At 41.4% G+C, this 25,732-nt stretch overlaps 1 long non-coding RNA gene across 2 annotated transcripts; it reads right to left on the reverse strand.

Moving 5' to 3' along the window:
* Nucleotides 1-12,888: 12,888 nt before the first annotated feature.
* On the reverse strand, nt 12,889-14,468 carry LOC118489041. 2 transcript variants are annotated; one of them, XR_004885870.1, is made up of 3 exons: nt 14,235-14,468; nt 13,796-14,107; nt 12,889-12,943 (listed from the first exon to the last, which is right to left on the reverse strand). It is a non-coding gene; the product is annotated as an uncharacterized LOC118489041 (long non-coding RNA). The 2 variants fall into 2 exon arrangements; XR_004885869.1 differs by lacking the exon at nt 12,889-12,943 and having other exon boundaries at nt 13,719-14,107.
* Between the last annotated feature and the right edge of the window lie 11,264 nt (nt 14,469-25,732).

Raw genomic sequence — 25,732 nt, forward strand, 5'->3', positions numbered from 1 at the left:
AAATCTATTGTCTAGATTTTATAGAGATTATGGAAGATTTTGCACAGATTTTGTTTAGATTTTGCTAAGATTTTTAAGGATAAAATCTAATATTTTATGTGCAGGTTTAGGCTTGTGGGTGTTGGGCTTGGGCCCAGGGCCCGCAAGCCCATCTTATGTGCAAGTGACCCGTAATTCCTACGAGACCTGATATCACGACCCATACTTCATAAGCATAAAAATATTCGTGTATCCTCCATAATTGTCGGTGTCGTCAGTGTTTCGTACGGTTTCAGTTCGTTGTCGCGTAATATTTAGCATATTTTCTGTCGATCACCACACGCGCGTTGTATAGCTTGTCACACCCCCAAAATCCACACGCGGAGTATCACCGCTTGGGAGCGTGACTGACCAGGACCAAGCCACCAATCATATAGAACATTGTATAAAGTAAAAGTAATTGCAGTATAATTCAGAACAAATCCATATGAAAGGTGTTTCCAAAACATAAGCCAGTTATCAATGTTTAGCGGAAGCGTATATATAAAAATATCCAATGTAAAAGTGTATCAAGTATCATATGGGTTCCATATGATGTTCACGATCCAAGTCCACAACGACCGCGCCTCCAGTGCAAGCTCCCAGTACCTAACGATCTGCGAGGCATGTAAAGGAAAGGATCAACAAAATAGTTGAGCGAGTTCACAGTACGTAAATGCGTAATAGTAAGTAACGGGTGGCTCTACCGGGCCAATAGTAAGTTATACAGGTGGGGGCTTCCCATGTTAAGTGACCACTAGACTATTCGTATTATGACCACGTAGGTGTTATCCCAACCTACGGAAGAAGTAAGTAATGCGTACACGTATGTCTTACGTGCGTATCCTTTGTATCGAGGATAGTAATTTGCATATGACCACGTAGGTGTTATCTCAACCTACGGAAGAAGTAAGTAATGCGTACACGTATGTCTTACGTGCGTATCCTTTGTATCGAGGATAGTAATTGGCATCTGACCACGTAGGTGTTATCCCAACCTACGGAACCACGTAGGTGTTTTCCAACCTACGGAACCGTCCTGACATCCGAGGACTATGATAGGTGATAGTCTAGGAAAAGCGTAGTGTATGTACGTTATTAGTTTATCATCAAGCCTTTAACCCATTCCCACAACCCGGGAATCCCATGCCTTAGTAAGAGTGTGAACTCACCTTGGTTTGCTCGGTATGCTAGGTTATGTACTCACAAGTAATTAATCACGTCCTATTGTATGCATGTATAACAAATCAGTTCATGTTCGCAATGATACGTATGCAAATCGAGTGTCACACAATTGCAAATGTAAACATTCATCATCAAGCATGGCATGTCAAGTAAATCAAACATACATTCCACTATCTTTCGAAAGATGTTTATAACCTACCATCCTTCGAATCCAACCTTATCTTTCGACACATTAGTGATCTTTCGACACTTACAAGTTTTCACAGTTATCTTTCGGACTAGTTGGTATGTTTCGTACCATCAGTCATCTTTCGACCTAAGGTATCTTTCGGTCAACTTAATTATGTTTCGGTCATATCTATCCTTCGGTCAATGCTATGTTTCGACTACCAGCATCTTTCGACACTACCTATGTTTCGACAAACAGTATCTTTCGATCAATCAACAGTTACGTTTTCACAATCAGTTACGTTTTCACAGGAACAGCAACCCTAATCATCTGTACAGCCGTCATCATCATTACCAAATCATCAGAATCATTTAGCACATCTAATCATAACGCAATCATCCAGAAATCATTGTCTAGCATGAACCTAGTTTAAACGTATCACGAAACCGGTTAACGCACATTAACACATCATCAAACCCTATGTGAAATCTATATCGATATTCAATCGTATCCAAAATCATGATATTCAGGCATGTATCAGTTCAGGTTACATCAACAATCAAGAACACACTACACGTGAACACATACGCATATAAACGAACGATCGAATCAAATAGATTTTACTAACCGAAATGAGGGTTTGGTCGCAAGGGTCTCCTGTGGTTACTAGCTTGCCGTCACAGTTTGGAGAGCTCTAGGGTTGGGAATATGATAGAAAATGACAGCCGGTACATGTTGATACGTATTTATACGTATTACAGAAATGGGCCAAGCCCATCTGAAAGACTGGGCCGAAGGATCTGGGTTCCAGTCGAAGGATATGGTCTTGGTTCGAAGGATATGTTTCGAGATCCTTCGAACCGGCAGTTGATCCTTCGAATCGAAGGATATCTTTCGGGGTCCTTCGATTGGCATAACATGTTTCGATCTAAACTAAGTGTTTTAATAATATTCCAATAATAACTTTAATACCACAGCAAGTAATCACATATGTGCAACACGACAATTCATTTCATCAAAACACAACGTGTACAATTACAAGTCCATAATCCAAACAACTAAGCAGTCAAAGTCAACGCGCATTTAATGCGAAAGCGAAAGTCAGAAACTCGAGTTGTCACATTATCCCCAACTAATTGAAAATTTCGTCCCGAAATTTGGTATGCACTCACTGAGGAAGCTAGGTAAGCTGTATCGTTTACTGGTTTTCCTGGGGTGTCACATCATCCCCCCGTTGATTTGGAATTTCGTCCCGAAATTCAGTAGTAGTAGCTTCAGCCTCAGTAGTGGTTGTATTGGTTTCGAATAACTGGGGTACTTTTCTGTCATCTAATCCTCGCGTTCCCAGGTGTACTCTGGGCCACGTCGGGAGTTCCAACGAACTCGAACAAGAGGGATTCTCTTGTGTTTGAGGACCTTCACATCCCGGTCCGTGATTTCAAGTGGTTCCTCGACGAACTGCAACCGCTCGTCGATAGTGAGTTCCTTAAAAGGAACTATAAGGGTCTCATCTGATAGGCATTTCTTCAGATTCGACACGTGAAATACATTGTGAACTGCACCGAGTTCAGGAGGTAGGTTCAACTTGTAGGCTACCTTGCCAATCTTTTCTGTAATTTCGAATGGTCCGACGTACCGCGGATTTAGTTTGCCCCGTTTGCCAAAACGTACCACACCCTTCCAGGGTGAAACTTTCAATAAAACCCGGTCCCCGACCTCAAATTCCAATGGCTTTCTACGCTTGTCCGCGTAGGCTTTCTGACGGTCGCGTGCTGCCGCCATGCGTTGTCGTATCTGTGCAATCTTTTCTGTGGCGTCCACTACAATCTCTGGACCCGTAATTTGACTATCCCCCACCTCTGCCCAACAGAGAGGTGACCGGCATTTACGTCCGTACAATGCCTCAAATGGAGCGGCTTGAATGCTGGTATGGTAACTGTTATTGTACGAGAACTCCACCAAAGGGAGATGCTTTTCCCAGCCGTTGCCGAAATCGATAACACACGCCCTAAGCATGTCTTCAAGTGTTTGGATCGTACGCTCAGACTGTCCATCCGTCTGAGGGTGATAGGTTGTGCTCATGTCTAGCCGTGAGCCAAAAGATTTATGCATTGCTTGCCATAGTTCCGACGTGAATCGTGCATCGCGATCCGAAATGATAGAATTTGACACTCCGTGCCTTGAAACAACTTCTTTCATGTAGATGTCTGCTAGGGTAGAAAACTTATCCGTTTCTTTGATTGCCAAGAAGTGAGCAGACTTTGTGAGTCGATCAACTATGACCCATATTGTATCGTTTCCATGCTGAGATCTGGGTAAACCCGTGACGAAATCCATGGAAATTTCTTCCCATTTCCATTGAGGTATCTTAGGCTGCTGAAGTAAGCCAGCTGGTTTCTGATATTCAACCTTGACTCTCGCACCGGTCAAGCATTTTCCACGTACGTAGCGATGTGGGCCTTCATGCTAGGCCAGCAATAAGTAGTTCTGATGTAGTGATACATCTTGTCCGACCCTAGATGTACCGAGTAGCGAGACTTGTGAGCTTCATCCGTTACAAGTTCGCGTAGACCGTCGTAAAGTGGGACCCAAATACGCCCCGTTAGATGGTAGGCGCCGTCTGCCTTCTGTTCCATCTGTTGTCGTGAGTCGCGTAAGGCTTCAGCCTTGACGTTTTCAGGCTTCAGTGCTTCTATCTGAGCAGCTCGTATCTGTGCTGGAGGACTAGACTGAATCGTAAGCTGTAGCGCTCGCACGCGCTTAGGTAGAGTGTCCTTCCGACTGAGGGCGTCTGCCACAACATTGACTTTGTCTGGATGGTACATGATGGCGTATTCGTAGTCGCTAAGTAGTTCAACCCATCTTCGTTGACGCATGTTCAAATCCTTCTGCTTAAGGATATGCTCGAGACTCCTGTGATCGGTGTAAATCGTGCACTTGGTACCGTACAGGTAGTGTCGCCATATCTTAAACGCGAAAACAACAGCTCCCAGCTCTAAATCGTGCGTCGTATAGTTCCGTTCATGAACCTTGAGTTGCCGAGAAGCGTAGGCTATCACTTTATCACGTTGCATCAACACACATCCAAGACCCTGGATGGATGCATCACAGTATACCACGAAGTCATCTGTGCCCTCTGGCAATGAGAGAATAGGTGCGCTGCAGAGCCTATCCTTTAAGTACTGAAAAGCGGTTTCCTGAGAATCTCCCCAACGGTAGGTGACACCTTCCTGTGTCAGCATTGTAAGCGGCTGCGCGATCTTGAAGAAGTCTTTGATAAATCACCTGTAGTAACCCGCCAAACCCAAGAATTGGCGTATCTCTGTTGGTGTACGCGGTGCTGGTCTGTTCCTGATCGAATCTATCTTGGATGGATCGACATGGATCGCATCCCTGTTCACTACATGGCCTAAGGAGTGGACTTCACGTATCCAGAAGTCGCATTTAGAAAACTTGGCGTACGTTTGCTCCTTCCGAAAAGTTCCAAGATAAGACGTAAGTGTTGCTCGTGTTCTTCCTGACTCTTGGAGTAGATCAGAATGTCGTTGATGGAGACAAGGATAATTTGTCCAGGTAGGGTTTGCACACCCTGTTCATAAGGTCCATAAATACGGCAGGTGCGCTCAATAATATCAAACCATTCATCATATCAAACATAAAGTATAGTAGTTAAAATAATTCATAAAACCCAACATGATTAATGTTCAAACCAAACTTTGTTTGAGTAGCGTAAACATAATAATAAAAATCCAAGACAAGTTATAAGTTCAATTAGCGTTCATTGCGTCTCCTCCTCCTAACATGAAAACTCGACCTCTTGCCTCGTTGCCATTGTTATTGTTGTTTCCCCCGTTGTTGTTGTTATTGTTCCCGTTGCCCTGATTGTTGTTGTTGTTGTTCTGGTTCCTGTTTAGCTGCGGGCAGTGTCTCTTGATGTGACCTTCAGCACCACAATTATAGCACCCCTTGTTGCCCTGTTGCTGATTCTGCTGAGCGTGTGGCTGCTGCTGACCCTGGTTCTGGTTCGCAGGACGAGGGCTCCTGCAGTCTTTGGCCTCATGACCCATCTTGAGGCATCTTTGACAACGACCTCTGTTACACTGGCCGCTGTGGTGCCTGTTGCAGTTGTTACATTTCGGAAGATTTCCCCGATATCCTCCCTGTTTGTGACTACCCGAAGAGTGCTGACTGGGGCTTTGATAACCTTCAGTCTTTCGTTGCTGAGCCTGGGACTGGACTGACGCTGATGCTTTACTTGAATCCCCCTCCCATTTTCGCTTATTGTCACTGGGAGTAGCAGTAGTAGCAGACGTAGTAGCAGTAGCAGTAGCGCTGATGCGCTTAGGCAGGCGATTCTGATCCACGGCCTGATCTGTGATGCGATGAGCGAGACGCTGGATCTCCTGGATGTTGTCGAGGTTAGCTGAGGTAACATGGCTCTGAATTTCTGGAGCCAAACCTTTGAGATACAACTCGATACGCTTGTATGGAGGGTCCACCATAGTTGGACACAGCACGGCCAGCTCATTTGACCGTTTAGTATACGCTTCAATCTCTGATCCAACCATTTTCAGATTATACAGCTCGTCTTCCAACTTGTGAATATCTTCACGTGTACAATACTCTCTCTTGATAAGTTCTTTGAATTCGTTCCAGGGTGTGGCGTTAGCAGCTGCCAACCCGAATATCTGCACTTGCGCGTTCCACCAAGTTAACGCGATTCCCTCTAGGGTACCGGTAGCGTATTTCACCCTGCGTTCCTCAGGGCATTCACACATTTCGAATACTGATTCTAGCTTCTCGAACCAGTGAAGGAGTCCAACTGCTCCTTCTGTGCCGCTAAACGTGCTGGGACGGCATTCCATAAAGTTCTTGAATGTGCAGGCAGGTTGTTGCTGAGCGGGTTGACCTATTGTGTACGAATAGGGCAAAGTTAAATACGAGAATTAATGTAGGATCTAAAGATCCTAGTGCCTATACTGCAGGGTATACTACCTGCTTGGGCGGCTGCAACTGCCGCAGCAACGAGAGCCTCTAGCTGGGCTTGAGTCATGGTAATTCGTGCGGCCATTGATCTTCAAATCAAAGGCAACGTAAGTAAGAAAAAGGGTTCGCGAGTAGTGCGATGACAGAAGAGTGTAGGCACGTAAGTGTTCTCAAGCAATAACAAGTTGTGAGCAAGGTAATGTAAGCATACTACGAGCAAAGTTCTATGCAAATTCTAGCATGTAGGCAATAAACATAAACCTTATTACCTAGGAAGTTGAGTCTTGCACGTGGAGCGAAGCGTCGTTGTGGATCGTTGAGAGCACTGTTCTGGTTATAGTCTGGTTTTAATAAAAACGTTTTTCCATATTAAAACCAAGTTCTCTATAACCAATGGCTCTGATACCAATCTGTCACACCCCCAAAATCCACACGCGGAGTATCACCGCTTGGGAGCGTGACTGACCAGGACCAAGCCACCAATCATATAGAACATTGTATAAAGTAAAAGTAATTGCAGTATAATTCAGAACAAATCCATATGAAAGGTGTTTCCAAAACATAAGCCAGTTATCAATGTTTAGCGGAAGCGTATATATAAAAATATCCAATGTAAAAGTGTATCAAGTATCATATGGGTTCCATATGATGTTCACGATCCAAGTCCACAACGACCGCGCCTCCAGTGCAAGCTCCCAGTACCTAACGATCTGCGAGGCATGTAAAGGAAAGGATCAACAAAATAGTTGAGCGAGTTCACAGTACGTAAATGCGTAATAGTAAGTAACGGGTGGCTCTACCGGGCCAATAGTAAGTTATACAGGTGGGGGCTTCCCATGTTAAGTGACCACTAGACTATTCGTATTATGACCACGTAGGTGTTATCCCAACCTACGGAAGAAGTAAGTAATGCGTACACGTATGTCTTACGTGCGTATCCTTTGTATCGAGGATAGTAATTTGCATATGACCACGTAGGTGTTATCCCAACCTACGGAAGAAGTAAGTAATGCGTACACGTATGTCTTACGTGCGTATCCTTTGTATCGAGGATAGTAATTGGCATCTGACCACGTAGGTGTTATCCCAACCTACGGAACCACGTAGGTGTTTTCCAACCTACGGAACCGTCCTGACATCCGAGGACTATGATAGGTGATAGTCTAGGAAAAGCGTAGTGTATGTACGTTATTAGTTTATCATCAAGCCTTTAACCCATTCCCACAACCCGGGAATCCCATGCCTTAGTAAGAGTGTGAACTCACCTTGGTTTGCTCGGTATGCTAGGTTATGTACTCACAAGTAATTAATCACGTCCTATTGTATGCATGTATAACAAATCAGTTCATGTTCGCAATGATACGTATGCAAATCGAGTGTCACACAATTGCAAATGTAAACATTCATCATCAAGCATGGCATGTCAAGTAAATCAAACATACATTCCACTATCTTTCGAAAGATGTTTATAACCTACCATCCTTCGAATCCAACCTTATCTTTCGACACATTAGTGATCTTTCGACACTTACAAGTTTTCACAGTTATCTTTCGGACTAGTTGGTATGTTTCGTACCATCAGTCATCTTTCGACCTAAGGTATCTTTCGGTCAACTTAATTATGTTTCGGTCATATCTATCCTTCGGTCAATGCTATGTTTCGACTACCAGCATCTTTCGACACTACCTATGTTTCGACAAACAGTATCTTTCGATCAATCAACAGTTACGTTTTCACAATCAGTTACGTTTTCACAGGAACAGCAACCCTAATCATCTGTACAGCCGTCATCATCATTACCAAATCATCAGAATCATTTAGCACATCTAATCATAACGCAATCATCCAGAAATCATTGTCTAGCATGAACCTAGTTTAAACGTATCACGAAACCGGTTAACGCACATTAACACATCATCAAACCCTATGTGAAATCTATATCGATATTCAATCGTATCCAAAATCATGATATTCAGGCATGTATCAGTTCAGGTTACATCAACAATCAAGAACACACTACACGTGAACACATACGCATATAAACGAACGATCGAATCAAATAGATTTTACTAACCGAAATGAGGGTTTGGTCGCAAGGGTCTCCTGTGGTTACTAGCTTGCCGTCACAGTTTGGAGAGCTCTAGGGTTGGGAATATGATAGAAAATGACAGCCGGTACATGTTGATACGTATTTATACGTATTACAGAAATGGGCCAAGCCCATCTGAAAGACTGGGCCGAAGGATCTGGGTTCCAGTCGAAGGATATGGTCTTGGTTCGAAGGATATGTTTCGAGATCCTTCGAACCGGCAGTTGATCCTTCGAATCGAAGGATATCTTTCGGGGTCCTTCGATTGGCATAACATGTTTCGATCTAAACTAAGTGTTTTAATAATATTCCAATAATAACTTTAATACCACAGCAAGTAATCACATATGTGCAACACGACAATTCATTTCATCAAAACACAACGTGTACAATTACAAGTCCATAATCCAAACAACTAAGCAGTCAAAGTCAACGCGCATTTAATGCGAAAGCGAAAGTCAGAAACTCGAGTTGTCACATAGCTGATTAAACGTTTCTGGGCGCTCCAAGGGCCTGGTTAAGGTAATTAGCGTCGTAATCACTATTTATTATCGCGTTAATTGCCTGTTAATTACGTAATTAGGTGCCGTAATTCACGGGTTGTCACATTCTCCCCCTGTTACAGAAATTTCGTCCTCGAAATTTAGACTATGTTATCTCCTCAGAGTTGTGTTGTTGCAGGTAAGTCCGAATAATAACAAAGTGAATGAACGCGTAATCGAAACAAGACTTATTCGAGTCATGTGAATTCAAGGACATTCCTTCACAATAGGAATCCCAACGGTTTAAAAGAAATGTGTCTCAGTAACTGATGTCAAAGGAAACGAGACGTATAGGTACAGTCACTAATGTGACTAAGTTAACAGGGATTCAATAATGAACAGGAACTTCGACCAGTCGAATTCCATATGAACGTTTACAACGTGTAAATGAGTCCTAGAAGTAATAACATCCACTGGATGAACTTAAAATCAACAATCTCAAATATAATAGTTTGCATGAAACGCTCGATCGTGATCAGCACAAGCTGCAAGTTATACCGACGCCTCAAGGTGTCGTAATGAATGAAACAATTCAATAATAACGGTGATCGAACAAGTATCACCTGTGTTTTGCACGAAACGATCGATCATGATTAGCCCAAGCTACAAGTTTGTACTGACACCACATGGTGTCGTAGTGATTCAAATAATTCAATAATAGCGGTGATCAAACAAATCCACCGTGTTTGAAGTCAAATGAAAGCGTAATAAGGTGAACCCGAAAGCTTGTTTCAAATGACATCATAGAATTTTCAAATGAAATTTGAACATCAAGGAAATAATGTTTTCGATCGAAGGTGAAGAAGCAATGGATATCGCAAAATTTTCGATCGATAATGAAAGAACCGTTAGTAGGTACACCGGAATGTAAAAATGAATTTGTGTACCATTGTCTTAACACGCTATTGTATTAAGACCGTTGTAATGTGATAAACCAAAGCGGATTTAAAGCAATTCAATAATTAAATCCGTGTATGAGATGTGTAAACGAGTTTAGCACAAGCTTCAAGTAAATGAATACACCGCCACAAGGTGTCGAAATCAGCAAACAATTTAATGGAGTCGAATGCCAAACAAGTTTACTTCGACTCGGAACAAATGAAACGTTTGTTAATACGAATTTGAATATGATGTTTTCAATACATCATATTGTATCTTGAATAGAATGTGTGTAATGGACAAGTTCAAACAATTGAACTTGGTTTTAGCGCAATCCGACAGTAAACATATGTATCAACAAGAAAACTTTCGGCATGGTCACAATGAAAAAACCATGTACGTAACTTGTAAAGAAATGATCGTGATACAATGACCATTAAGAGGAGTAGAGATGCGAAAATCTACTCAGTGAGCGTGAAATTCGAAATTTCAATAATAGAAATTTGAGGACTTTACCTGGGGTTTCGTGTGACGACCAATTGTTAGGTGACATTACCGTCGTTGACCGAAATAGGGGGGATGTGGAGACATACGTCTTTTCCTTGGAGTGATTCGTGTCGTTGCAGGATCGCGTGACAAGTTATCGCTTTCTGGCCGTTAGTTCTCCTGCTGACAGGAATCTAGCGTCGTCGTTGAATTGCGCCATCGCGTCTTTTCAAAGGCCTCGCCTTGATAGTCGTATGTGACGTACTTCAACCTCTGTTGATGTAAGATTAAGTTCCACGTATACCTGTGCACTAGCGTCGTGTGCCATGTAGAAGGTGATGTACCCCGACATCCGTGGACGTAAAAATTGAGTTCCATGTATTCCCGTGCGCTATCGTTTTGTTATGCGTAGGCTGCCTGCTCGGGGAGTTAAAATATCATAGACAATGTGGATAATAGTGTGTACCCGAGTTAATATTCGCGATTCCTACGTGATGTCCATGCACAAATAATCGATCATATACGCATGTTAGTCATCAATAAGCAATCAAGTAATTCCCCTAGTCCCACTAGTCTATCCTCCCAGCCTCTCAGACTGAATCCCCTAGTCCCACTAGACTATCCTTCCAGCCTCTCAGACTGAATCTCCTAGTCCCACTAGACTATCCTTCCAGCCTCTCAGACTGAATCTCCTAGTCCCACTAGACTATCCTTCCAGCCTCTCAGACTGAATCTCCTAGTCCCACTAGACTATCCTTCCAGCCTCTCAGACTGAATCTCCTAGTCCCACTAGACTATCCTTACCAGCCTCTCAGACTGAATCTCCTAGTCCCACTAGACTATCCTTCCAGCCTCTCAGACTGAATCTCCTAGTCCCACTAGACTATCCTTTCAGCCTCTCAGACTGAATCTCCTAGTCCCACTAGACTATCCTTTCAGCCTCTCAGACTGAATCTCCTAGTCCCACTAGACTGCCCTTCCAGTCCTCCCAGACTGAATCTCCTAGTCCCACTAGACTATCCTTCCAGCCTCTCAGACTGTTGTGTACTGTATGTAATTATTTTATGCACCGTGTATGAAACACCGTAACAGCGTATGTTTGAAAACAATATTTTGACTGCTTGTTTTTCGGCAACGGTTGGAGACCATATTCGAGTACTAGGCGTTCTGTATGTATTCAACGTCTCAATGATCTAAGTCCCCAGGGGGGGAAAGGTGAGGTTAGAGCCTAGGTATCACAACAGAAACCTAATTTGCTGTAACCTATATCTCTGATACCAATCTGTCACACCCCGAAATTATCAGAGCATTGGCGTGACTGGACTGGTATCTTCATTGCACAGCGGAAGCAAATAAGCTAAGTCTTTCTAGAAACTGAACGCCCACTAAGTACTCGACTCTTCATGGTCCTCCTATTCCAACCGTGCTTTGTCTTAGAAATGCAACCTGAGAAAGAACATGCGAAAAAGTCAACATAAAGTTGAGCGAGTTCATAGTTTGTTTGTAAAAGATCTGAAATAAATCTTTTGAGTTGTGAAAGGTTTGAAATAAATCTTTGGTAACCGGTTTTTGAAATAGTATTGAGAAAATGAATTTAAAAATCATTTTCTTGCCAAGTTATATGGAAACGTTGTGTTTGTAACACGTTATGTTCATAAAACCATGTATTTGTAAAGCCTTGTATTTGTAATGTTCGCATAACCGTCAATGCCCACCCTGACCTTGACTCTATACCCCCATAATTCTTTGGATTTGTATAAAACATGGTAGTTAATTTGTATGAACTAAAAGTTTCCGTAAGTATAAAATCCCTGGTATGTAGCAGTGTAAGAGGACTTGTGATCACCAATGGTTTGCAAGGCCACTGACATATGTGAAGTGCAAATAGGGAGACTCAAACCTAGCAGATTTCGCCACGGCAAAGTATGTGGACAAAGTCACCCCACGGTCCGTTTCTAGTTTGGCCGGGGGCTGGGCTCGCTACACCCAGATAGATCTACCGCTCCTGTCCCTCGGTCCCTCCATGAGGACTAATGGCCCCATGTTGTTCCTATCCACTCACATGATCGTATAACACCTCCTTACATTAACCATACCATGTAAAAATTTTTCGTAATTACTGTAACATATATTCCACCTCAGCCACCCTGGCTGAGCCTCCCCAGCCACCCTGACTGAGCTTTCCCAGCCACCCTGACTGAACTTTCCCAGCCACCCTGACTGAACCTTCCCAGCCACCCTGACTGACTCCTTAGTTATGAAAAATCATTCATATTTCGAAAATAAGCATTTGTTTTGTAAAAACCGGTTTGTTTAGTATAAACCTTTCGTAAATCGTTTGAGTTCCTCGAAATCCATTCGTGATATGATTTAGAAATACGAGTTTTGCGTTTGTTCAAAACTTTGTATGTTTCTGAAAATTGTGCATGTCTTTCCACCCCGAAAACATTTACAAAAAGAATGTAAAACAGTAGTAAAAAGTGGGGGTTATGAACTCGCCTGAATATTCCTGTGTAAAGCTAGCTAATTACGACTTCGATGATGTCGTTTCCAAGACGTGGCTTGCTAGCGTGCATTCTACAATATTCCTAACATGGAATATCTAATAAGTTTCTAAGCAAAAACGGTAACTACGTGCTACCGAGCTCTACCGAATCGTTAATCGAACGATTCAACGGTAAGTTGTTAACTTAATGGAAAAGATTAAGTTATACGTGTTAAGTCTCGTTTAATGTTAGTAGCAATTTAATGAGTCTTGAAAAAGACTTAGTTTCCGAGAGACTTAAAATAAATAAATAAATATTTATATAAAAATATAAATATATCGTTATCATCGCGCTAGACGTCTCGAGTAGTCGTACGTGTATAAAAAGGATATATCTATGAAAATATCATATAACAAACTCGTATTGCGTTTCGTATGAAAATAATATATAATAACTTGTATTATATATATCACGTCTTGTGTATATTTGTCAAAAATATACGTATATGCCGTCTAGGCGTGTAAAATAAATATAAAAGTTATATTTATTTCGTAAGAGAATCGTCGAGTTTTCGAAGTCTAAAAATAAATATAATAACTATATTTATTTGTTGTAAGAAATTTTCGACTCGTCGTTTTCGTGAGTATTAAGTTGTTTTCGTACAAAATTTCAGAGTTGTATTCGTTTTTATAAAATAGTTACTTAAATCCGATAGTTTGATTAATAACAAAACGTAGTTATTTTACGGATTTTCTCGAAAAACGGGCAGAGTTTCCTCTGTTTTTGGACGTCCCCGACAACACAGGTTGTCGTTATTTATTGAAAATTCAATCAACATATGTAATTATTGTAATATTGACGAAATATAAACTATCACTAAATTAAATCGGTTCGAGCTCGTTCACGTAATATTATATGAAAATAACAAAACAACTTTTGCCGTTAAACCTTTACCATAACTATCGCGTTAGAACGTGACTGGGTTTATCAAGTTAACTCGGTTTGACCGAGTTGACTCGCTGTTGACTGAGCTTGACTGAGTTGACTCGGTTTGACCGAGTCAACCGAGTTGAATCACACTAAAGCAAGCCAAACCAAAACCCAAACTCCAACCGAAAGCCGCTCGTTCGACTGAGTTGACCGGCTCCAGGTCTGACCCGTTCCGACTGTGTGTTGACCGAGTCAACCGAGTTGACTCGGGTTGACTAAGTTGAGACCCGCTTAACCTGCTGGAATACTCGAACCATACTTGACCCGCACCATAATCTGAACCGAAAATCCATAAATCTAATCAGAGTCAGGTCTCGAACCATGACTCGAAACCAGAACCACATACCCGAGCCCGACATAACTGGAATCAAATAATCTTGAATCTGAATCTAGAACCTCATACCTGAAATCGAATATCAGCACCACCATTATTCCACAGCCGTCACCGGAGCTGAGTCGAACACCCGAAGCTACCACCATCACCGTCTTCAACATAAATAGCATCCATTGTTTCCGTCAAACAATCACCATCGCCGGACCATGATGTGACGCCGGCGAGAGACACCCGTCGTCGCCTCCACCGCCGCCGTTGCCGTGAGCGGCGGTGCTCCTCCTATCTTCGGCGCTCTCTCTCTCTCTCTCTCTCCTGCTCAGCCTCTCTCTCTTCTGGTTCCGCTGCCGCCGTTCACCACCACCGCACGGTGGTGGTGGTCCTATTTGCCGACGAGGGGGGGTTGTTGCAGGTGGAACATCGGCCGGAGCTTCATTCCGGTTATCGGGGTTCTGTCAGAGAGGAGAAGGAGATCGAGGGGGGGTGTTTGGCTGCTTGTTTGAATGGAATGATAGTGGGTTTGTGTGTGTTTGTTTTGGTGTATATGTAGAGAGGGGAAACAAATGGCAGACTTAAAATCTGTGTGGGATTATATTTTGTGGAATGAGAAGCCATATGACCCTATTTATAAGGGTGTTGAGATATCTAAGGATCTTGTGTGTATCAAATTTTAGAGACAAATCTATTGTCTAGATTTTATAGAGATTATGGAAGATTTTGCACAGATTTTGTTTAGATTTTGCTAAGATTTTTAAGGATAAAATCTAATATTTTATGTGCAGGTTTAGGCTTGTGGGTGTTGGGCTTGGGCCCAGGGCCCGCAAGCCCATCTTATGTGCAAGTGACCCGTAATTCCTACGAGACCTGATATCACGACCCATACTTCATAAGCATAAAAATATTCGTGTATCCTCCATAATTGTCGGTGTCGTCAGTGTTTCGTACGGTTTCAGTTCGTTGTCGCGTAATATTTAGCATATTTTCTGTCGATCACCACACGCGCGTTGTATAGCTGATTAAACGTTTCTGGGCGCTCCAAGGGCCTGGTTAAGGTAATTAGCGTCGTAATCACTATTTATTATCGCGTTAATTGCCTGTTAATTACGTAATTAGGTGCCGTAATTCACGGGTTGTCACAGTTACACCTTTGGATAAAGCAATCGAAAAGTACATTGATGGCCTCCCTGACTCAATACAAGACATTGTGACTAGTAGCAACCCTACTACAGTTAGACAGGCCATTGAGCTATCTGCAACCTTGACTGAATCAAAGATCAGGAAAGGTAAACTTTTCCGAAAAGGTGACAAGAAACCGGTCGGGGAATCGAACCCAATCGGGGAATCAAAGACCATGGATGAACAGACTGAATCCTCTAAAAAGTCAAAGAAGCGAAAGGCTTCTCAGAACTTCGCCGTGGTCGCTCACAATGGTCAAGCCGTCCCCAACCAACCAGCTCAACCCCCTGCTAGAAAACCATACAATGGAACAGCACCCATGTGCAACCAATGTAGCCTCCATCATCACGCCAATGTACAGTGCCGCAAATGCCAAACTTGTGGACTCATAGGCCACATAGCAAGAGTCTGCCCAGCTGCAGCTGCGCCAAACCAATCTGGCAACAATCCTTCTCAAGGTCGTTTTCTACCAGGCTCTTGTTTCAACTGTGGCGAGATGGGTCATTTCCGAAGAAATTGCCCAAAGCTTGCTAATGCAAATCCAGCACTGGGATGAGCACCTGACTGACTAGAAGACAACATCGTTTAGAAATAATCACGTCTTATGTATTATTTTCTTTTGTTGTCAAGGTCCAAGAAACAGTTGTTATCGTTGTTTATAAATAAGTCTTTTATTTACATTGCAATGTATTTCTGTGATTGCATGTATAAACGACATATCCCCTTACAATACCGATAATCAAGGAACCGTATTCCTTGAAGAACAGACTACCCCCAAATTTCTCCCATTCTGCGATCTCTTGCGTCTTCCACGTAATTCCTAAGTACCCGTTTCTTCTAAGAAAAACGAAATACAAGGCGCCAGTTACAACACATGACGAATACCCAAAGTACCACTATAAATCCTTAATAGGGTACCTAAGGATTTCCCGTAAGTCCTTAATTGTTGTATACCTTAATTCGAATATGATAATTCCTTGTAATCAAAAAATCGAATTTTGGGAGATCTTTCTATCTTCTCAGATAGATTCCCGTGAACATTGAGACCCGTCGATTGGTTTCCATATCCGTATTCAATCAATAACAAGTTAATAACAAATTATAATCAAGTTAAACAATTATGTGACTTTGTGTCTATGTGTTCCCTTATGTGTTGTTGTGTGATCCAAATTATGCTATCCAAATCCTCGTAGAATCTTACATATCCTTGTACAAGAGATTCATAGTAGGATACCCAAAGGTATTACTTAAAATCCTCAATGGACTTCTATGTTATAGTTAAGTCCCTTGGATTATAAAGTACTACTTCAAAATTAGACCCCTTGAGTGGTCTAGTTAAACAGATTGATCCAAAAATCTGGTTAGGGATATCATGTGATGATATAACTGAAAGGACTCCTTGGTGGCCTAACTAAAAAGATCCCCTGTCGATCTAACTAAAAGGACCCGATGGAAGTCTAGTCACCCTCATCACAAGTTTGATATCCTTCCCCAAAACATTACAAAACAAACTGTGCGGACTGTGCAAGGGATTACGTAATTATGGATGCATACATAATTGTGGAATTTAGTGCACAGGAATCACAGCAAGTTCTGTCATGTGTCTAGAGTTAACCCTATTCATTTCCAACTCTGAGGAAGCAACCGTTGAAAATGACTCCGTTAGTTCATTTTTGTTTCTGAAGATTTACACGTTGAGGAAATGAATATCCGTTGTGTAATCCTTCATTTCCAACTCTGATGAAGCAACCGTTGAAAATGACTCCGTTAGTGCATTTTCGTTTCTGACGATTTATCCGTTGGGGAAATGAATATCCGTTGTGTAATCCTTCATTTCCAACTCTGATGAAGCAACCGTTGAAAACGAATCCGTTAGTGCATTTTCGTTTCTGACGATTTATCCGTTGGGGAAATGAATATTCGTTGTGTAATCCTTCATTTCAAACTCTGATGAAGCAACCGTTGAAAATGACTCCGTTAGTGCATTTTTGTTTCTGACGATTTATCCGTTGGGGAAATGAATATCCGTTGTGCAATCCTTCATGTCCAACTCTGATGAAGCAACCGTTGAAAACGACTCCGTTAGTGCATTTTCGTTTCTGACGATTTATCCGTTGGGGAAATGAATATTCGTTGTGTAATCCTTCATTTCCAACTCTGATGAAGCAACTGTTGAAAATGACTCCGTTAGTTCATTTTCGTTTCTGACGATTTATCCGTTGGGGAAATGAATATCCGTTGTGTAATCCTTCATTTCCAACTCTGATGAAGCAACCGTTGAAAATGACTCCGTTAGTGCATTTTCGTTTCTGACGATTTATCCGTTGGGGAAAATGAATATCCGTTGTGTAATCCTTCATTTCCGTTTCTGAAGAATGACCGTTAAGGAAATGACAGGATATTGCCTTACATATTGCTGGTGGGTATTTGGCAAAATCACAAATAGACTCCTACGAATAAATTTCGGGACGAAATTTCCTAAAGTAGGGGATACTGTGACACCTGTGTCACCGCGACCATTAAACAAATACCAGGCCGATGAAATATCGTATTTCTTACTTGGGATCTTGTATAAATATGTGTATCTTTTGCACATATCAATTCTTGTTCAATTTCAAACTTTACATCGCTTTCTGGAGAATTATACGCAAACTGGTGCGTAAACGTACTCCGTTTAATGCGACAAATACTCCGGAACACCATCATATACTTAACATACCTTAAATAACCTTTACATAACTTAGAAATAAGTTTTGAAGGCTTTGGTATGGCAAAAACAAGTTAATTCGCTTACAGGGACTAAACTTGACAAACTGCGAAAGTATACCAATTTGAACTATAACGAACATTCTGGAACATGTCCATAAGTTACACATACCATAAATATCCTCTCCATAGCTTAGAAATAGGCTTTGAGGTGTTCGGTGTGCTAAAATAAACTTTTGGATAATTCAGGGACTAAAAGTGTCAAAAAGTGCATAAGTTTGCACTTTCGCGCATAACTTACGTTCTGAATACATCCGGACATCCAAAAATTTATGTAAGCATCCTAATATTATGCCTTAGTGTTTGGCATGAGAAAAATCCATTCGTCGCGTCATTTGGATCGTTTTCCGCGCTTATGCGCATTCCGTCGTAATTAACCGAACATCGCGATCGTACGGCCAAACGAACCAACATCCGACATATTTTTGAGCATGTTTCATGTCCACAATGTTTAGGCATCATTTTAGGGCCTTTAAGTTGGCTTTACGGGCCTTAGAAGTGTCGGAAATGGCTTAAATACGCAACAGGGACCAAAACTGCCATTTCTGAAAGTATGTGCAGATCAGACAGGCCCAGGCGGCCCGCCTGAGTTTTGTCTAATCCTGATGCGGGCCGCATGGCCCCTTCAGTAACAGAAACTTTGTTTTCTGGATAAGATTGGCCTTTCAAACATCTCAAAGGGCAATGCCCTTTCACCATCTGAAGAGTTAGGGTCAATTTGAGCCACCACAACTTTGCGACAAGTGTACGCATAAGATCGTGGCACGATATTCAAGAAACGATCCTAACGGCACTTTGTTTTCTGGATAAGATTGGCCTTTCAAACATCTCAAAGGGCAATGCCCTTTCACCATCTGAAGAGTTAGGGTCAATTTGAGCCACCACAACTTTGCGACAAGTGTACGCATAAGATCGTGGCACGATATTCAAGCTACCTATTAGGTGCCGTTTGATATTCCGTGATCTCTAGCATTATTTGGTTACTACACAAGAACTACAAAGCAATCTCAGGTGAGTACATTGAACCCCTCTTTTACTGTTTTCCAAACTGTTTTGGGGTGAAACACATGTGCCTACTTGTTACTTTCATGCTTTCCGGTTTTCACATCATATACTTGCTATGTTCGATAGTACATATATAGTACATGATTTCATTGTGTTTATGCTATGTATGCCCATTGTGTGCATACTTAGTACATTGCTTTACATTTCATGCTATGTATGCCCATTGTGTGCGTACTTAGTACATTGCTTTACACTACATGCTATGTATGCCCATTGTGTGCGTACTTAGTACATTGCTTTACATTACATGCTATGTATGCCCATTGTGTGCGTAATTAGTACATTGCTTTACATTACATGCTATGTATGCCCATGGTGTGGGTACTTAGTACATGGTTTTACATTGCATTTCTGTTGCATATGCTCATCCAGCATATGAACACATTATGCTACATTTTGAACCGTTGTAACCATTTGACTATGTGAACCATCTTAACCCTTCGATTATATGAACCGTTTGTAACCATTGAACCGTGTAAACCAGTTGTATCCGTTGACATGATTTACATTTGACAATAGACATTTGACTATACATAAACATTTCCACAATTGTTAAACATTTCATCTTGATGGTTTGGTTTGAGTAAGTGATTAAGTAACGAGGCGTGTGTAATATGATACAAGCATGGTGGATACGCCGCTGGTACTTCCTATATATAAGTGTTTGTATGGTATTACATATCGTAGCGTTATTTGAATCATTTCGATTTGAGACATATGACATTTTATACAAATAACACACTTTTCACGAGACATTGTTTTACAAACGACTTATCTTATACAAACACATTTTACATGGTTATCCGTTTAACCATACAGTGTTCTCTTATTTATACATATCACCTGATCTTATCGTTTATCAAATGATTTACAAGACAAAGCAAATTACAAGGTTCATGACTAAACGTTTTCTCAAACATAAGTCATGAATTCCGTTTTCACAAAACCAATGTAACTCACAGGCATTTTTATGCTGACGTACCTATGTTCACATGTGTTTTCAGGAGATGATGCATAGGACTTATCAAGACATACTTAGGCGGACCTGTGTCTTAGTGACTTAAAACGAGACAAGAACTAGTTAATTCATGTTATGTACTCTTTGGTTCTTGTTTAAACAATGTATACTTTCATATTTGATCAATAAAACAAAACTTCATTTGCCATGGATTTGAAACAATTGATTCTGTTACAACACTCCCCGACGTTTCCGCCACGTTTTGTATGTTCTACGTGGTCGGGGTGTGACAGAAAAGTTGGTATCAGAGCCAATGGTTATAGGGAATTAGGTTATTAGTAATGCTTTGACCTAGTCTATAACCTTCCTAGGACCCTAACGCGAGTTTACTTGCGTTTAGTCACAAAACAATACCGTCACCTATCCTTAGGCGACGACCACAACAAGAACATAAATTTCAAAACCGCTTTGAAAACTAATCATCTGTACTAGGATGATTGATTACTAGGTTTTGAACCCCCTGTTATAAGGTTTTGAACCCCTTTGAATTTTCAAAATCTCGTCAAGGTTTTGGGTCCTAAATAGTGTGAACACGTGCAAACTGGAAGAGTGAATGCCTGTACCCTGGGTTTTCTGTCCAAGGCTAGAGTGTTCGTACAAATCCACATAATCGGACCAGTCACTCTTACCTGGGAACTCTTGGGGTGAGTGTCCACTTATAGGCGAGCATGTCTTCGCGATACACTATGAGGATCTATTTGCTTTGATTCAGCCTTGGTGTTGTTTGTTTGCTTCGTGGTTCAAACAAATGACCATCAACCATGATTATGGTCGGTAATTATAACATCCTATTCTTACCCAATGCCATTACATTTGTTTTCTTTCTTGTTCCTCTTTTAGAATGCCTCCTCGACGCGAAAACCAGACAGCGACTGCTGAACTGGCAGAGATCATTGCGCAACAAATGGCTGCTCAATTCCCAAACCTCTTTGCTCAATGGAACCAAGCCAACAACAACAATAATGCCCACTGCAACTTCAAGACGTTCAACTCGGCTAAGCCATCAAAGTTTTCTGGGTCTCAAGGAGCGACTGCACTGCTACAATGGTTCGAGAGTTTAGAGAACACCTTCAGACATGTTCAATGTCCAAACGAGCGAAAGGTAGAATTCGCATCTAGCGTCTTTGAGAAACGAGCTTTGACATGGTGGATTGGTGTGATGAGAGATAGGGGTGCCGATGTGGCATTGGCTCAAACATGGCAAGAGCTTCGAGCTCTGATGATGAAGGAATTTTGTCCTCATCACGAGATCAGGGCCTTGGAAACGGAGTTCGACAATCTTAAGCAAGTTAGCGGTGAGCATCGAGCCTACACGGATCGTTATGAGGAGTTAAGTTTGTTATGTCCGGATATGGTTACACCTTTGGATAAAGCAATCGAAAAGTACATTGATGGCCTCCCTGACTCAATACAAGACATTGTGACTAGTAGCAACCCTACTACAGTTAGACAGGCCATTGAGCTATCTGCAACCTTGACTGAATCAAAGATCAGGAAAGGTAAACTTTTCCGAAAAGGTGACAAGAAACCGGTCGGGGAATCGAACCCAATCGGGGAATCAAAGACCATGGATGAACAGACTGAATCCTCTAAAAAGTCAAAGAAGCGAAAGGCTTCTCAGAACTTCGCCGTGGTCGCTCACAATGGTCAAGCCGTCCCCAACCAACCAGCTCAACCCCCTGCTAGAAAACCATACAATGGAACAGCACCCATGTGCAACCAATGTAGCCTCCATCATCACGCCAATGTACAGTGCCGCAAATGCCAAACTTGTGGACTCATAGGCCACATAGCAAGAGTCTGCCCAGCTGCAGCTGCGCCAAACCAATCTGGCAACAATCCTTCTCAAGGTCGTTTTCTACCAGGCTCTTGTTTCAACTGTGGCGAGATGGGTCATTTCCGAAGAAATTGCCCAAAGCTTGCTAATGCAAATCCAGCACTGGGATGAGCACCTGACTGACTAGAAGACAACATCGTTTAGAAATAATCACGTCTTATGTATTATTTTCTTTTGTTGTCAAGGTCCAAGAAACAGTTGTTATCGTTGTTTATAAATAAGTCTTTTATTTACATTGCAATGTATTTCTGTGATTGCATGTATAAACGACATATCCCCTTACAATACCGATAATCAAGGAACCGTATTCCTTGAAGAACAGACTACCCCCAAATTTCTCCCATTCTGCGATCTCTTGCGTCTTCCACGTAATTCCTAAGTACCCGTTTCTTCTAAGAAAAACGAAATACAAGGCGCCAGTTACAACACATGACGAATACCCAAAGTACCACTATAAATCCTTAATAGGGTACCTAAGGATTTCCCGTAAGTCCTTAATTGTTGTATACCTTAATTCGAATATGATAATTCCTTGTAATCAAAAAATCGAATTTTGGGAGATCTTTCTATCTTCTCAGATAGATTCCCGTGAACATTGAGACCCGTCGATTGGTTTCCATATCCGTATTCAATCAATAACAAGTTAATAACAAATTATAATCAAGTTAAACAATTATGTGACTTTGTGTCTATGTGTTCCCTTATGTGTTGTTGTGTGATCCAAATTATGCTATCCAAATCCTCGTAGAATCTTACATATCCTTGTACAAGAGATTCATAGTAGGATACCTAAAGGTATTACTTAAAATCCTCAATGGACTTCTATGTTATAGTTAAGTCCCTTGGATTATAAAGTACTACTTCAAAATTAGACCCCTTGAGTGGTCTAGTTAAACAGATTGATCCAAAAATCTGGTTAGGGATATCATGTGATGATATAACTGAAAGGACTCCTTGGTGGCCTAACTAAAAAGATCCCCTGTCGATCTAATTAAAAGGACCCGATGGAAGTCTAGTCACCCTCATCACAAGTTTGATATCCTTCCCCAAAACATTACAAAACAAACTGTGCGGACTGTGCAAGGGATTACGTAATTATGGATGCATACATAATTGTGGAATTTAGTGCACAGGAATCACAGCAAGTTCTGTCATGTGTCTAGAGTTAACCCTATTCATTTCCAACTCTGAGGAAGCAACCGTTGAAAATGACTCCGTTAGTTCATTTTCGTTTCTGAAGATTTACCCGTTGAGGAAATGAATATCCGTTGTGTAATCCTTCATTTCCAACTCTGATGAAGCAACCGTTGAAAATGACTCCGTTAGTGCATTTTCGTTTCTGACGATTTATCCGTTGGGGAAATGAATATCCGTTGTGTAATCCTTCATTTCCAACTCTGATGAAGCAACCGTTGAAAACGAATCCGTTAGTGCATTTTCGTTTCTGGCGATTTATCCGTTGGGGAAATGAATATTCGTTGTGTAATCCTTCATTTCAAACTCTGATGAAGCAACCGTTGAAAATGACTCCGTTAGTGCATTTTTGTTTCTGACGATTTATCCGTTGGGGAAATGAATATCCGTTGTGCAATCCTTCATGTCCAACTCTGATGAAGCAACCGTTGAAAACGACTCCGTTAGTGCATTTTCGTTTCTGACGATTTATCCGTTGGGGAAATGAATATTCGTTGTGTAATCCTTCATTTCCAACTCTGATGAAGCAACTGTTGAAAATGACTCCGTTAGTTCATTTTCGTTTCTGACGATTTATCCGTTGGGGAAATGAATATCCGTTGTGTAATCCTTCATTTCCAACTCTGATGAAGCAACCGTTGAAAATGACTCCGTTAGTGCATTTTCGTTTCTGACGATTTATCCGTTGGGGAAAATGAATATCCGTTGTGTAATCCTTCATTTCCGTTTCTGAAGAATGACCGTTAAGGAAATGACAGGATATTGCCTTACATATTGCTGGTGGGTATTTGGCAAAATCACAAATAGACTCCTACGAATAAATTTCGGGACGAAATTTCCTAAAGTAGGGGATACTGTGACACCTGTGTCACCGCGACCATTAAACAAATACCAGGCCGATGAAATATCGTATTTCTTACTTGGGATCTTGTATAAATATGTGTATCTTTTGCACATATCAATTCTTGTTCAATTTCAAACTTTACATCGCTTTCTGGAGAATTATACGCAAACTGGTGCGTAAACGTACTCCGTTTAATGCGACAAATACTCCGGAACACCATCATATACTTAACATACCTTAAATAACCTTTACATAACTTAGAAATAAGTTTTGAAGGCTTTGGTATGGCAAAAACAAGTTAATTCGCTTACAGGGACTAAACTTGACAAACTGCGAAAGTATACCAATTTGAACTATAACGAACATTCTGGAACATGTCCATAAGTTACACATACCATAAATATCCTCTCCATAGCTTAGAAATAGGCTTTGAGGTGTTCGGTGTGCTAAAATAAACTTTTGGATAATTCAGGGACTAAAAGTGTCAAAAAGTGCATAAGTTTGCACTTTCGCGCATAACTTACGTTCTGAATACATCCGGACATCCAAAAATTTATGTAAGCATCCTAATATTATGCCTTAGTGTTTGGCATGAGAAAAATCCATTCGTCGCGTCATTTGGATCGTTTTCCGCGCTTATGCGCATTCCGTCGTAATTAACCGAACATCGCGATCGTACGGCCAAACGAACCAACATCCGACATATTTTTGAGCATGTTTCATGTCCACAATGTTTAGGCATCATTTTAGGGCCTTTAAGTTGGCTTTACGGGCCTTAGAAGTGTCGGAAATGGCTTAAATACGCAACAGGGACCAAAACTGCCATTTCTGAAAGTATGTGCAGATCAGACAGGCCCAGGCGGCCCGCCTGAGTTTTGTCTAATCCTGATGCGGGCCGCATGGCCCCTTCAGTAACAGAAACTTTGTTTTCTGGATAAGATTGGCCTTTCAAACATCTCAAAGGGCAATGCCCTTTCACCATCTGAAGAGTTAGGGTCAATTTGAGCCACCACAACTTTGCGACAAGTGTACGCATAAGATCGTGGCACGATATTCAAGAAACGATCCTAACGGCACTTTGTTTTCTGGATAAGATTGGCCTTTCAAACATCTCAAAGGGCAATGCCCTTTCACCATCTGAAGAGTTAGGGTCAATTTGAGCCACCACAACTTTGCGACAAGTGTACGCATAAGATCGTGGCACGATATTCAAGCTACCTATTAGGTGCCGTTTGATATTCCGTGATCTCTAGCATTATTTGGTTACTACACAAGAACTACAAAGCAATCTCAGGTGAGTACATTGAACCCCTCTTTTACTGTTTTCCAAACTGTTTTGGGGTGAAACACATGTGCCTACTTGTTACTTTCATGCTTTCCGGTTTTCACATCATATACTTGCTATGTTCGATAGTACATATATAGTACATGATTTCATTGTGTTTATGCTATGTATGCCCATTGTGTGCGTACTTAGTACATTGCTTTACATTTCATGCTATGTATGCCCATTGTGTGCGTACTTAGTACATTGCTTTACACTACATGCTATGTATGCCCATTGTGTGCGTACTTAGTACATTGCTTTACATTACATGCTATGTATGCCCATTGTGTGCGTACTTAGTACATTGCTTTACATTACATGCTATGTATGCCCATGGTGTGGG

Source organism: Helianthus annuus, chromosome 17 (assembly GCF_002127325.2).
Source record: "Helianthus annuus cultivar XRQ/B chromosome 17, HanXRQr2.0-SUNRISE, whole genome shotgun sequence".
Classification (NCBI taxonomy): domain Eukaryota; kingdom Viridiplantae; phylum Streptophyta; class Magnoliopsida; order Asterales; family Asteraceae; genus Helianthus; species Helianthus annuus.